The 13,084-nt window shown below is 41.2% G+C and overlaps 1 protein-coding gene across 8 annotated transcripts in view; it reads right to left on the bottom strand.

Annotated features, from left to right (window-relative positions):
- The window catches only part of LOC126336504 (neutral ceramidase-like), a 489,135-nt gene that overhangs the window by 365,687 nt on the left and 110,364 nt on the right, over positions 1–13,084 (bottom strand). The gene's annotated exons all lie outside the window — the stretch shown is intronic.

Genomic DNA, 13,084 nt, shown 5'->3' with positions numbered 1-13,084 from the left:
TTCATTTTTTTTTCGCGGCAAAAAACGTTGCTAGCCTTCGCAGACTTCAGAAAAACATTTAACATTTTCAACTGGAACAAACGAATAGAAATTCTAAAAATGGTTAAACTAGACTACAGAAACAGAAAAATTATCTAAGAAGTACACAAAGAATGAAAAAAATTGGTAAAATTGTGGTAAGATCTTATGAGACCAAACTGCTTAGGTAAAATTGTGGTAAGATCTTATGAGACCAAACTGCTTAGGTCAGGGGTACCTAAGCTTACACACTACTTAATCTAATCTAAACTAACTTACGCTATGGACAACACTCACACCATGCCCGAGGGAGGACTCGAACCTCCGACGGGGGATCCACGCGGTCCGCGACAATGTGTGTCACACAGCGCGGCTACCCCGCCCGGCACACAAAGAACGAAGAGCGACAGTAAAAAAAGGCACAAAAAGACTCAGAATACTCAAAAGGCGTTAGACAAAGATATGTCTCCATCTCTATTTAGCATCTGCACAAAACGTGCATAAACGAATGCTAACAATACTGTACAGGTATCAGGATAAAATGAGAAAGAGTACAGATGCATAGGTTTGCTGATAAAATAGCTGTCTTAACTTCAGATGAAAGAAATCTAAAAAACAATCTTAGGAGTTATGGAGACAGGACAAAGAGTTAACTCAAAAAAGACACAAATAGTCGTTGGCGCAAAGAAACTGGGAAAAACAAACATCCAAATAAGAGGAAATGAAATAAAAAATCATGATCATTCAAATATTTGGCGTGTAAGATGGAAGCAAAGCAGACGTAAAACAGAGAATTAGAGAAGCAAGAAGTGTTCAAGAATAAAAGAAAAATGGGTTGATGGGTTGTTGAAAGCCTATAATTGCCGAAGAGGGGGGGAGGGGTGGAAAAAGGTGTCAAGAGCAGTATTTGGGGCTTAACAGTGTATGGCTGTAGAAAGCAGAACAATAAGCAAAAATTAAAATGAAATATCTAAGTATTTGAGGTTCGGTACTGGAGACGCTTGTTACAGATAAAACCACCAACCAGGAAGCCCTGCAAGGAATTGGCGAAGGAAAGTCTTTTGGGAAACAAAGTGAGGAATACACATTTAGATTGGTCACATAATACGACACAAGTTCCTTGTAAATCTACTAGAAGGAATGTTACAACATACCTCGAGGAAGATCGTGACTAGCATAATGCAGATGTCTCATTACCCAGATGTAAAAAATTTGTTTCCAACAGGTCCATGTGGATAGCTGCTAACCAGTCAAGAGTTTGATGAAGGATAAGAATGCCGAAGACATCCAAAACAAGTAAGTCGTCGCCGTCCGAGGTCCACCATACTTAGCACAGTCTGTTGCTTGCACACGAACACTTGGATTTGCGCCTGTTTGCCGAAAATGTTAGCAAACGCACGTTTGTGAGGCTACCAGTCCAGAAAATGTCGCTCTTACGAAACACAACTAGCTCTTTATTCACACGAAGTAATGAGTGTTATCGACAGAGCATTTCCAATTAATTCCGTATTTCTAGATTTCCAGAAGACTGTTGACACCGATTCTCACGAGCGACTTATAAAATTGCGTGCCTACCTGGCATCGTCTCAGTTATGTGACTGGATTCGTGATTTCCTGTCACAAAGATAACACTGTTCGTAGTACCGACGGAAAGTCATAGAGTAAAACAGAAATGTTACCGGACTTTGCCCAGGGAACTCTTATAGGCCCTCTGCTGATGCAGATGTATATAAACAATGCACGAGGCTATAAGAGCAGTCCTATTAGATTGCTTGCAGATAATGCTGTCATTTACCGTCTCTTCAAGTCATGAGAAGAACAAATCCAATTGCAAAGCGGTTTAAACAAGATACCTGTTCAATTCGGAGAATGTTATTGCCACTAAATAACGAAAAGTAAGAAGTAGTCCACCTGAGTACTATAAGCGAATCCGCTAAATTTCGGTTACACGATAAACCCCACCAATCTCCGACTACTTATGGATTACAATTACGAATAACTTAAATTGGAACATCACTAAGATAACGTTGTGAGGAAAGCGAAACGAAGACTGCGTTTTATTGGCACTACACTTAGAAAGTCAACAGGGCTACTAAAAAGGCTGCCTACACCACGCTTGTCCGTCCTCTTTCTTTTGTAGGAGTGTCGGAGTACACTGTAATTGTTCAAAGAAGGGCACCTCGTTTTGTATTATCTTGAAATAAGGGGAGCCACAGATATGACACGCGAGCTGGGATGACAATCATTATGAAACAAAAGCGTTTCTCATTGCGTCAGGATCTTTCACGAAATTTGAACCACCAACTTTCTCCTCCGAATGCGAAAATATTTTGTTGGTACCAATCTACATACGGAGAAACGATCATCGGAATAAAATATTTGAAATCAGAGCTCACACAGAAAGATTTAAATGTCTGTTTTTCCCGCGCGCTGTTCGTGAGTGGAACGGCACAGAAATAGCTTGAAGGTGCTTCGATGAACTACCGGCCAGGCACTTAACTGTGAACAGCACAGCAGTCATGTGGATGTAAATGCAGATATGTGAGTGGCGACCTGTACTTGAGCCACCGATCTCGGACTATTTTTAATGAATGACCTTGCTAGTAGTAAACTGTCACGGACGGCTGTGTGCTGGTTAGACCCTCTGGACGTCCACGCCGACGGCAAGTATCTCTCGTAGCGGGACTGTAGAGAGCGAGACGGGAAGTGGGTGTGCAGATGCCGGAAAGAGAGAAAGGCTAACAGTACACAAGGCTGGGAAACCGATCCCTAGCCATGAGAAGGCAACAGGCTGAACTGTCGCAGGTAACGAGGCAGTCGGTTACTGTGCTTACGTAATGCCCGTCTCCCTAGTTGCTTCCTTGTTGCCGCCGCTTACCCAAACTACATATTATGTCAACTAACTCAGCATCTTCACTGTGACTGCGCAACGCATTTCATCTCTACCGAAGCGGTCATTCAGCTCAGGCACATTTGTAAACTGTTGAAGCACAACTTCTCGGAGCATTAACCGCAGCCTAAGGTTGGTTCTGAAATGTTATCTTCATGATTTTGTGGGGAGATAATCCTTCCTTTATAGCGCCCATAAATTGGTCCCGGGTTCTTATGCACGTGCGATGCTGGCAAGTGATCGATGCTGACTTCGATTTCATCGTCGATGTCTAAACATCGACAACCAACAGTACCCGACCCTTTAACAGAAACTCTCATAACATTGCTCAAAGATGACCGTACATAATTGAGAAAGAAGTAGCATACAAATATATCTTCATTACCTGACAAAAAGGATTAAGACACGCAGAAAGGGAGTAGGAAAGTAAAGGAAATTTTATAGGTTCACAGGATTAGCGTTGTTATTTCAGTGGTTATAAAAGTGAGTGGAAATAGCGAAGAACTTCGCAGTATGACCCCACTTACCAGTATGACATTGCACTTCATCTGACTTGCATGCAGGCACTGATTCGACTGGGACGGGTATCAGAAGCCGTCGTATCCTCTCCTGAGCCAAACTGGCCCACAACTGTACCAATTAGTCCTTGATTCATGCATATTCACATTAAGGCAGAGTTGCGTACGAACTTGTCCACACATTTTTTATTGAAGACAGGTCTGGAAATCTTGCTGGTCACAGGAGTACCTCGACATGACGTGAAGAGTTCATAGAAACATGGGCAATGTGCGTACGAGAGTTGTCCTGTAGAAAACCACCTGTGGAAGTCACCCTCATTCTGCCAATGGAACCGTCAAAGAGGGCGGAGAAGCGGACAGAGGTTCAGGGTACTCCCTTGTCCATGGGATAGGAAACTGCCCCTAAAGGCAGAAGAATCACAATGAACAACGGCATGATGATGCAGAACGCAATGGAAAGCACTGCATTACAGACACAACCGGTATCCACAGGACATGTGGTCTGTAATTCCTGTAATTCAAAAAGTGTCATGATGATCTTTCCGTTTGCAAAAAGTTCCGGAATAGTCCCCCATTCGGATCTCCGGGAGGGGACTGCAAAGGGGGAGGTAATCATGAGAAAAAGACTTAATAACCATCCTAAGGGTAACGTCCTACGTGTCGGAACGAGGACTGTCGGAAGACGGAACGTGGTAGGGAAGCTAGAAAATCTGAAAAGGGAAACTGCAACGGCTCAGTCTAGATATAGTAGGGGTCAGTGAGGTGAAATGGAAAGAAAACAAGGATTTCTGATCAGGTTAATATGCGGTAATATCAACAGCAGCAAAAAATAGTATAAAGGGAGTAGGATTCATTATGAATAGGAAGGTAGGGTAAAGAGGGTGTTACTGTAAACAGTTCAGTGATAGGGCTGCTTTTATCAGATCGACAGCAAACCAACACCGACAACGATAGTTCAGGTATACATCCCAACATCACAAGCTGAAGACGAAGAGATAGAGAAAGTATATGAGGATATCGAAAGAGTAACATAGTGTGTAATGGGAGATGAAAATCTAATAGTCATGGGGGACAGGAATGCAGTTGTAGGGGAAAGAGTAGAGGAAAATGTTACAGGACAGTATTTTCTTGGGACAAAGTATGAGTTCTGTAATAAATTTTAGTCGGTAATAGCGAATATTCTGTTCAAGAATCACAAGAGGAGAAGGTATACTTGGAAAAGGCCGAGAGATTTCAGTTAAATTACATCATAGTGTAAGAGGTCCGTAATTAAAGAATTTGTTGCTAGCGCACTCGAGCTGATGTAATTTCGATGTATTGCTCACGCGCTGCCTGCGATATGTAAGCTAGAAGAGAATCTGAGACCAAAGAGCAGTATTGACTGCAGTAGGAACTGTGTAGCAGTAGGAGTAAGTTGTTGCTAGCGTGCAGTCTGGTCTGGTGTATCGTGTTGGCTTGGTCGGTCGTGTGCAGCGATGGCGGAGCCTGAGCGTTGTAGGATAAGGTAAAAGCAGCCTCGTGCATATATAGTATTGTTACATCAAGTCCCATGTAAATGTTTTTAAAAAATCTGTTAATAATAATCTTTCTCATAAAAAGTAACTTTTGACATCCATCTCAATTTAAAGAATTCACTAATTTCTACAATACTTGGCCATCCCGATTATTGAAAAGACAAATCTATCGGCCAGCATTGCACTTAGCTGCGCCAGGAAAATTTCTTATAGGAGCAGGTATATACGCGTTATCCGGCGATCTAATTAAGGTAAGATTTTTCAGTTTATTCAGAATGGTGTATCAGGGCCATAACGCAGCATTGCTGACTTCCAAAATTTACCAGGTTAAATTGACTGTCAATTATTGAAAGGTTATAGGTTTGTCACATTGTATTATATTTTCACTGTTGGGTAGTTACGCTAAATGAGAGTATTATTCATATTATTTTATTTTGTGGGGAGGTTACACTATTTTATTTTGTGGGGAGGTTACACTATTTTATTTTGTGGGGAGGTTACACTATTTTATTTTGTGGGGAGGTTACACTATTTTATTTTGTGGGGAGGTTACAATAGGCAGAAATTCCGAAATCAGATACTTTATTATAAGGCGTACCCAGGAGCAGATATAGACTCAGATCAGAATGTAGTAGTGCTGAAGAGTAGACTAAAGTTTAAGAGATTAATCAGGAAGAAAACATACGTAAAGAAGTGAGATACAGAAGTACTAAGGAATGACGTGATACGCTTGAAGTTCTATAAGGCTACAGATAGAGCAATAAGGAATAGCTCAGTAGGCAGTGGAGTTGAAGAGAAATGTACATTTGTAGAAGATGCAATCACAGATGTTGGAAAGAAAAACATAGGTACAAAGAAGGTAACTGCGAAGAAACCATGGGTACCAGAAGAAGTGCTTCAGTTGATCGATGAAAAAAGAAAGTACAAAAACGTTCAGAGAAATTCAGGAATACAGATATACAAATCGCTGAGGAAAAAATAGGAAGTGCAGGGAAGCTATGACGAAATGGCTGCACGAAAAATCTAAAGAAATCTGAAAAGGAATGACACCCGGAAGGAATGACTCAGCATAGAGCAAAGTCAAAACAACATTCGGTGAAATTAAAAATGCAAAGGTGATAACATTAACAATGCAACGGGAATTCCACTGTTAAATGCAGAGGAGAGAGAGGATCGGTGGAAAGGGTACACTGAAGGGCTTTACTATGAGGAAGATTTGTCTAATTTGAAAGAAGATGAAACTGAAGGGGTAGGTAACACTCCTTCAGAATTTCTAAAATGATTGGAGGAAGTGACAACAAAATGCGTGAGTCTGGCGACGTACCATCTGACATTAGGAAAAATATCATCCACACAATTCCGAAGACCGCAAGAGCTGACAAGTGCGAGAATTATCGCACAATCAGCTTAACAGCTCATGCATCAAAGTTACTTACAAGAGTAATACACAAAAGAAGCGAAAATAAAATTTGGAATGTGTAACATGACTATCAGTTTGGCTTTAGGAAAGGTAAAGGCACCTACCTGAGAGACAATTCTGATGGTGCGTGGTGCGACTGATAATGGAAGCAATACTAAAGAAAAATTAAGACATGTTAATATGATTTGTAGACCTGGAAATTCGTTCGATAATGTAAAATGATACAAGACATTGGTAATTCTGATAAAAATAGGGGTAAGCAATAAGGAGAGACGGGTAATATACAATATGTACAGGAGCCAAGAGGGAATAGTAAGAGAGGACGACCAAGAACGAAGTGCTCGGATTAAAAAGGTTGTAAGACAGTGATGCAGTCTTTCGCCCCTACTGTTCAATCTGTACTTCGAAGAAGGAGTGATGGAAATAAAAGAAAGGTTCCGGGCTGGAATTAAAATTCAAGGTGAAAGAATATCAATCATACGATTCGATGATGACAACGCTATCCTGAGTGAAAGTGAAGAAGAATTACAGGATGTGCTGAAAGGATTGAACAATCTAATGAGTACAGAATATGAATTGACAGTAAATCGAACAGTAATGACAAGCAGTACAAATGAGAACAGCGAGAAACTTAACACCAGAACTGATGGTCACGAAGTAGATGAACTTCAGGAATTCTGCTACGTAGGCAGTAAAATAAGCAATGACGGACAGAGCAAGGACATGAAAAGCAGACTAGCACTGGGATAAAGGGCATTCCTGGCCGAGAGAAGGGCTGGTATCAAACATAGGCCTTAATTTGAGGAAGAACCTTCTTAAAATGTACCTCTAGAGTACAGCATTGTAGGAAATACTGGAACAGGAAATAATCGAAGCATTTGAGATGTGGTGCTGCAGGCGAAGTTGAAAATTAGGTGGACTGATAAGATAAGGACTGAAGTAGTTCTCTGCAGAATCGGAGAGGAAAGGAATATGTGAAAACCCTTGCAAAGAGAGGGGACAGGCTGATGGGTAACCTCTGAACACATCAGGGAATGATTGCATGGTACTAGAGAGAACTGTAGAGGGAGAGAACTGAAGAGGAAGACAGAGGTTGGAACACATCCAGCAAATAACTGAGGGAGCGGGTGGAACTGCTACTCTGAGAGGAAGAGGTTGGCATAGGAGAGGAATTCGTGGCGGCACGCATCAAAGCAGTCAGAAGACAGATCACATTAAAAGAAAGATGTCTATGATCTGAGTGTTCATAAGATTTTCTTCGTGTTAAATACTCCTTGCTCCTTTGAACTCAGCTATACGTGATGCTTATATCTCGGAGCTATGTTAAAAAATTATTAAAAACTGCTTGAAGTATAGATGTATTTCATTACAAAAGATTAAGGAATGCGGTTTCTTGATGTTGCGTAATTAGTTATTTTATCAGGAAGCGTTCGAGATCAGTACTTCTTGCGAATAAGTAATCTGTTTCGACATAACCATTAAACTTTTTTCCTGTCTTTACTGAGTGCAGTGCCTGCATTCAAATTTTATCTCAAGGAAAACAATATGTATGAAGCTTAGGTGAGTGCTCTGGGATGTGTCATCTTGACAATGTGACTTGTACGTCGCTGACGATATAAGTTCACACCAGTTGTTGAAGACAAGACCGTGAACAACAACAACTCTGACAGTGTACTAATAATGACCCTACATTTATTTCAATTTTATCATGATTTTATACTATGTGACGCTGCCAATTGTGGCTATAAATTTTATTTGTCTCTGTTAGTAACTGCATAGGGAACGATCAATCTGATGGTAGCCGTAACGATTGAAGCGGGTGCCTGAATAAAACAAATATTAGTGAACATAGAATGTGTTGGTTTTCATACAAGCACACGCACGCACGCACACACACACACACACACACACATATATATATATATATATATATATATATATATATATATATATATATATATATATATATATATATATATATATATATATAACGTTATATGAACATGCCTGGATAACCGTGCGCGTTAGGAGACCCTTGAGATCAGGGGAGGCACGACAGACCCAGGTAGAATACTCCCGACGGATTAACGACGAGGGTGTTGCCGGCCAGCCTGGATGTGGCTTTTAGGCGGTTTTCGAAGTCAGTCTAGACGACTACCGGGCTGGTACCCTCGTCCCGCCGCATATAAGCGATTCGGAAATATTTAGAACAGGTCGTCATCCAGATAACACTACACGTAGGTAGATAGGGGTCACAAATTCCGTCCCTGAAAGTGGTGATAGGCAGGGAGGGAGGGAAGGCACTGGATGACACTAAGGAAAAGGAGTATCAAACGTTACGACGAGCTTGATTTAATGGTTCAAATGGCTCTGAGCACTATGGGACTTAACATCTGTGGTCATCAGTCCCCTAGAACTTAGAACTACTTAAACCTAACTAACCTAAGGACATCACACACATCCATGCCCGAGGCAGGATTCGAACCTGCGACCGTAGCAGTCCCGCTGTTCCGGACTGAGCGCCTGAACCGCTAGACCACCGCGGCCGGCTAGCTTGATTTAAGACTGCCTGAAATTAGCACTACACTGTGTCTAATTTCTGGGCATCCGACATAATGATCCACGTAACATTTGACAACGAGGCTGAATATATCTAAACAGGCATGTGAATAAATGAATCAAAAAGAATGTTCAGTCGTTGGGGAAGGATTATTCATTATCTCAGTAAACTACTTCGCCGACGAGCCCTCACTAACAGCATCAGCACGAATAAATCCTTGCTGATATTAGATTCCGTTAATTTCAGTGTATGTTGTGTCTGTATAATAAAGGTGAGGACGACCTATTTATCACTTCAACGCAGATGGACGCCACGCACGAACTCTTATGGGAATCGGCGAAGTGCCGCGAGTAAAATGGTTAAACGGCAAAGGGCGCTACATCAGTTGCGTGTGAGTCTAAGTCGAGAATTTGGGTCTGATGGGAGGTGTGCTAAGGTAGTCCATGCAGTTGCGATGACCAATTTGTCCAGAAGGCGCAGTGGTCAGCGCATCTGCCTAGTAAGCAGGAGACCCGAATTCGAATCCCAGTTCAGCATAAATTTTCAAATGTTTCCATTAATTTAAATCAATGTCCACTAGCAGCTAATGTCAGCCATTTCTTTGTGTCTTTGCTTCGCGCATTGTTCAAGATCGAATGCATGCCAGAAATCGTTGCAGTGGCAATTTCTGCTTCAAATAAATGGGTCGCCATCCAGTACATGTTGACTGTGACGTAGGTACGAAACGAGCTTTCCTGTAGGAAGTGGCAGCCTCAATGCAGTTGAACTGTAATTATGGGTGGCACACGACAGATCAGTCAGACTATAGCATTTCTAGTGGTAACAAGCGTTAATTGACAATTTTTCGTAATATTCACTGTTCCTGACTAATTATTAACACATTATTAACACATGTCCATGGTCATTGGTTGAACAGCTTACAGTTAGTTCTTGTTGTTGTAAGTTTGACTTAGTCACACCAAAAGGCTTTGTTTTCAGTACATACAGTACATCACACCACTACAATTTCTCAACAAAGGCCTACAGTATGGCTAACGCTGCACGGGCGAAAGCGACAGTGTTTACGTTCCAGCGAGTGACATGGCCTGAAAGAAGCGCACGAAGGAAACTTTCGGAAATAGCACAAAGTCATTATCTCTTAGTGAGTACAGTGTATTTCAGGAAAATGTATGTATACTCGAGGGAAGCGGAAAAAGATTGGGTATATCTGAGTTCATAGAATAAAACAAGATGCATGTAAGTTATCTAAATTTTTGATAGTTACTCAAAACAATCGCCACCAGCGCCCTGCCATTTCCAATCACGGCCAGCTGCAGCCTAAGCAGCGCTTGTCCAACTACAGATTGCGACTACTGCGGATGTGTTTGTTAAGAGCGCTGAGTAAGCCATACTGTGCAAGGGAACTCTCACGGGCAAATTTTCTGGCGTGTTTCCTTTGAGAATGTAAAATATTCCAGCACTAAAACCAACGGAGTATGACTCCCGTAACATGTCAGAGAGAGAGGGTGGAGGAAGGGGGGAGGGAGAAAGAATTTTTTTTTCTCATGAGTAAAAAAAATTCTTTCTCCCTCACTCCCTCTTTCTCTCTCTCCCCAGTCCCGAACACACACACACACACACACACACACACACACACACACACACACACGCACCAAATACACTTCAGACTCGCGTGCCTCACTCAGCGAAAAGCGCAACGAAACAAATGAATACTACACAAACACAACAACACGTAATGGCGGCGAAAAAATATGCCTATGTTTTGAAAAACGGAGAAAGTGCAGTGTCACGCGACCATAGTTCACGAAATCTGCCTGTTGACTTCGACAACATCAGGAAGCACCACAATATCAGTGCCGTAAGTTGCACACGATAAACGTGATATATATACTCATTATCGTTTGTAAATGCATAATAAACAGCAAAATAAAAATTATGTTTTGCTGGTCGCAGATGAGAAGTTATAGAATGTGTATCAGAATAGCTATCAATATAAATGTCCAATAGTATCATGTAAGGTACGTAAACTAATGCACACATCCACTCTTTTTACCAATTAGCTATAATTAGAACTTTGACATTATAAACAACACACAGTGCATCTGGTTGTTAATAAATATCTCTACTATGAACTATGAACAAATGATCTATAATATTGTACAACAATTATTCATTGACAACTGTAAATATTATGTACCAAAAGTTTCGCTAAATGTTAATATGTAACAACAATTTTTGCTGTCAGGAAATAAAAAAATAACCCGGTAAAAATGGCACGAAACATGCTGAAACATGTCTGGGTGAAACAAATCAGAAAAAAAAGGTGTCTTGCATAAGGCAGAATTCCTCTTTCCATGCCGGCCGCGGTGGTGTCGCGGTTCTAGGCGCGCAGTCCGGAACCGTACGACTGCTACGGGCGCAGGTTCGAATCCTGCCTCGGGCATGGATGTGTGTGATGTCCTTAGGTTAGTTAGATTTAAGTAGTTCTAAGTTCTAGGGGACTAATGACCACAGCAGATGAGTCCCATAGAGCTCAGAGCCATTTGAACCTCTTTCCATTTCGTAATAAGCACGGACATAACAAGAAGATCTGCATCACCACACGATGATCATTCATCATCACCATTACCATCATGACAATAGCATCATGCATAGACCAATGCTGGCCTGTTCCGCTTCAGAACTGTTTCTGGACACTGTGGTTTAAGACTATTAGCTCTTAAGATAATGTCAATTAGAAGTGCTATACTCTCCTAAGTACAGATATTGGTATGAATTAGCTATAAATAGAACTTTGACATAATGTTATAAACAACACATGGTGCATCAGAACGTTAATAAATATATGAACTGTGAAATTGCATTTTATTATACTGACTTTTATTTGAACGATTCGCTTCCTAGACCTGAGTCTGTATAAGTCGGCAAAGTTCAGAAGGCTTCGGCCGGTAGTCATCTGTTTTTAGCTGCAATCAACAGTTCTGCAAGAAACAGTTCTGAAGCGGAACAGGCCAGTATTAGTCTATGCATGATGCTATTTTCATGATGGTAATGGTGATGATGAATGATCATCGTGTGGTGATGCAGATCCTCTTGTTATGTCCCTGCTTGTTGCTAGCTGACAATACTGTGTGATGTAGTCACTGTTGTCTCCCATGTCATTTTGTTGTACTTCACTGTATTTAGTACTGTGCCCTTTCCTACCATAAGTGAACGTAATTGCTGAATCTTTATTAAGCAAGTGAACACGCAAAACAATTTCAGTTTCGTTTACGAATAACATTTAAGCACATTTTACTTTCGAGCTTGATCTGTTCCGAAAAGGAACGAAACGCAGTTTATGGTTTTACCGTTTCCCCGCGCAGCTTCTCACCTAGTAGCGGCATAGGCGTCCGAAGAAGTATTTACAGAGGGCGGGGGCAAAACTAGTAAAATTGATATAAATGAGTTGATTAATTTCGACACAGTCATGCCACAAGAACTAATTTTATAGGTGACACAAAAAACTTATAATGTCCTAGAAAATTTATGGTTATCCACTCACTCGTATCAAGAAAACCTCTGTACTCCAGACTGCAGAGGGGAGGGGGTCAAGTGCCGTTTCTCACCCCCTACCCCTTACGGGCGCCTGTTGGTGATCTATGTGGGTATCGGGCTTACCTTCTCCGCTTCCCTCTCCCATCTTTCTGTTATAGTTAACGCACTGTGGTTTACGTAGGATATATGTACCCCACATACTTAAGGGAGACTATTATATCATCTGACACTGTTTTCTAATTTTATCTTGCCGTTTTCGTTATAACGAAATTTGCAGTTGCATATACCAATCAGTTACATTAAATATTACGCGAACGTAGATATTGCGCGGCAGATGATTACGACACCAAAAGGTTCATTTCGCATACAAGTATAGAGGAATTTTCAATATGAGCCGTCGGCTTTGACGAGTGACACTGAAACCATGCGACAAACGCCGTAAATGTGGTGACTGCAATGTGACGTTATTGGCGATGTTTTTCAGATTGAGTAAACTGCAAATCACAGTGCCGCCACAAGCAGGTCTTTTTTTTTAACTATCGCATTCTTTGGCTTCGCCAATTTTCAACCAAACTATCATCTTCTAACCTAATCTAGATGTCGGGCAAACCTACAGATTAGTCTTCT

The sequence above is a fragment of the Schistocerca gregaria genome, chromosome 2 (assembly GCF_023897955.1).
Source record: "Schistocerca gregaria isolate iqSchGreg1 chromosome 2, iqSchGreg1.2, whole genome shotgun sequence".
NCBI classification, from domain to species: domain Eukaryota; kingdom Metazoa; phylum Arthropoda; class Insecta; order Orthoptera; family Acrididae; genus Schistocerca; species Schistocerca gregaria.
The sequence above is the reverse complement of the archived record's forward strand: the minus strand, read 5'-3'. Positions and strand labels throughout refer to the sequence as shown.